Below are 3,148 nucleotides of genomic sequence, written 5' to 3'. Positions count from 1 at the left end.
AAATCCTCTCCTTGTTTTCATATATTTACCATGATTTAGACTTTCTAGGAACATTGAAATCCTGGGGTAGGTTCCTTGGAAATTCTGAGGGCAAAGGAAATTATTACTGTCTGTACTAAGAACATACGTAAAAGATGGAAGAAACCTTCAGGATTACGTATCCAAGTCTGTCATGTAAAAAGGAGATACTAATGGCCCGAATGGAAAAATGTTTCACCCCTGATGACCTCATCGAATAGTGAGGATGAGTGAGATTAGCAGCCAACATTTTCACACAGTAGACCCCAGGAGAATATTCCCAGTGACCAACACCCCAGTACATAAAATAAAAAGACTGTCATAATTTGAACCGGTGTGGTTGTCACATTTACATATCGTTTCCATACACCCACATCAGTTCTCTGCAGTCTCTTGTCAGTTATTTCTCAAGTGAGAATGTATCACTGTGTCCCTTATTTGTCATTTTTAGCTTTTCATTTCTCTGTTCCTCATACCCACTCACAGTCTTTGTCCCAGATCCCCTGCAGCATGCAAAGGGAAAAAGTATTCACAGAACATTAAAATTAAACTTCAGACGACTGTGTTTCTCTGACCATCTGGTCCCTGCTAGAACAGACACTTCTCAAGGCGGGAGCTCTTGACCTCCGTCATCCATCCAGTGCCCAGAAAAGCAGGGGTGGGGTGGGGGGAGTGGTGCTCAGTAAGTAAGGCCCAGGCTGGAGAGGCTGATGGTGACAGGCAGAGCCACCCAGAGATAGTTGGGACACATAGTCTGACAAGCATTTTAAAGCAAAACTGTGTATTTCTGGAGGGCAAGTACTGTCTTATTCATTGTACTATATCCAGCCCTTAGTCTAGTATGAGGTACAGAATAAACCATACATATTTGTTGAATGCATGAAAACATGAAGTTATATGAAAAGTGTTATACCCTTCTGTAAGGGTATAAAAGCCAAATGTTAGTTGGTTAACTACTAAATGAATCACCTCTAGAGAAAATGAACCATGTCCTGCTTCGGGACACTTTGCAGCCATTCTCCTGTTTGATCTCTACTGTGCGCTTCTGCAGTAGGTGCCCACTGCGGAAGTGGCATGTGACATCCTAAGCACTAGACAAGTGTAATGTGTTATTTTGGACATAATTAATGCATTTATCAATTTTTTTTGGAACAAATATTCCCAGCCCTAGATTAGGTTCCTGGGAGGTGGAGTTATAAAATTTATCTTCCAGAACTTAGTACAGAAGAGTGACACCTAAATAAATTCTTAATAAAGATGTGGTTGCCACACTGAGGGACCCAATTTGAGTCAGTTCTGACAAAAGAGGGGGATTTAGCATACGGTTACTGAGTATCTCACAGCCCTGGTGGTGGCTCTGAGACATCTTTACAAATTCTCTAGTGGTCCTTTCATGAGGCGGAGCTTAATTCCCTCCCCTGGAGGGCAGGCTGGCCTCAGTGACTCACTCCTAACAAATGGCAAGTGGAAGAAGTGACGATGTATGACTTCTGAGACGTGGTCACTGCATTTGTTTTCTAGAGCTGCTGCAACACAATACCACAGACTGGATGATAAACAACAGAAATGTATTGCCTCACAGTTCTGGAAGCTGGAAGTCTGAGGTAAAGGTGTTGGCAGGGTTGTTTTTTTCCTTTGGAGGCTGCGAGACAGAATCTGTTCCATGCCTCTTGCCCAGCTTCTAGTGGTTTGCTGGCAGTCTTTCGGCGTTCACCCCATCTCTGCCTTCACACAGTATTTTCCCTGTATGCATATCTATCATTTTGTCCAAAGTTCCCCTTTGTCTAAGGACACTGTCACATTGGATTAAGGCCCACTCTAATGACCTCAGTTGGATGGGATTACCTCTATAAAGACCTTATCTCCAAATAAGGTCACACTATGAGGTATTGAGGGTTAGGACTTCAACATGTGAATTTTGGGGAGCACACCCATAGCAATGAGGAAAGGCCCTGTGGCGTCCTCCCTGCTGTTTCTCTTGGATCCCCCACTCTAAGAGTGTCGTGAGAACACTCAAGGGGAACTGCAGCAAGATCCACATGGCAGNGGGCCCTCTGGCATCCCAAGCGAGTTCTTAACCATCGCGCCACTCGGCCGGCCCTAAATCTTACAGCATTTTCATTGCCACTCAGTCCTTGGTTGTAAACTACCTTAAGCTCATTTTAAAAATTACTAAACATGTGGCAGTTTTACCTCTCCAGCCAAACTATAGGCACCTTGGAGGGCAGGGACCAAGGTTTTTGCATGCTCTGTATTCCATATAGTTCCAAACATACAGCAGGATATGCAGTGGAGCTCAATAAATATTTATTCATTGACTATAGAAGGAAATGACTTTGGGGGAAATGAAAGAAACAGAAAAGTGAACTGAAAATCAACTAAGAGCAACTCAGAAAGGGCACAGGAATAGTATCTGACAGACTGATGCTCTCTCCCCACCATTAGGCCCAAAATGATGATTGGAGATTGGACATGGGAGGAATTGGTTGGAGCTGGGGCAGAGCAGGCTACAACAGGATTTGCAAATACAGACTCAGGTGCATTTAAGCCTAAAATTTGAGAATTGCAGGAAATTAAATGCAATCTTGTCTCGATTCAATTGTCTTAGAAATGTAGAATCACAGATTTGGATAGGACAGCAGGGGTCACTCCAAAAGGCATTGGCTGGTGCCTGATTCACTTTCTCAACATCTTTACCAAGCGTGCATCAAACCTCTACTCAGACCTTCTAGTACTAGGGATTTGACTAGCTATAGAGACAATAACTTTTATGGGATGGAATCAGTTTGGCTCAGTTCAACAATTAAAAAAATTTGAGCCCCTGGGCTGGCCAAGAGGCTCAGTTGGTTAAGAGCGCGAGCTCTGAGCAACAGGGTCGCCGTTTCGATTCCCACATGGGCCAGTGAGCTGCGCCCGAGCTGAGCTGCCGCTGAGCTGCCAACAGGCGGTAGGATGGCTCAGCTGGTGAGATCACGTGCTCCTAACAACAAGGTTGCCAGTTAGACTCCCGCATGGGATGGTGGGCTATGCCCACCTGCAACTAGGATTGACCATGGCACTTTGAGCTGAGCAGTTGCAAGCTGCCGACGGGTGGCCAGATGGCGACTGGACTTGGAGCTGAGCTAGCTGC

The sequence above is a fragment of the Hipposideros armiger genome, unplaced genomic scaffold, assembly GCF_001890085.2.
Source record: "Hipposideros armiger isolate ML-2016 unplaced genomic scaffold, ASM189008v1 scaffold_582, whole genome shotgun sequence".
NCBI lineage: Eukaryota > Metazoa > Chordata > Mammalia > Chiroptera > Hipposideridae > Hipposideros > Hipposideros armiger.
This window is presented reverse-complemented; position numbering follows the sequence as displayed.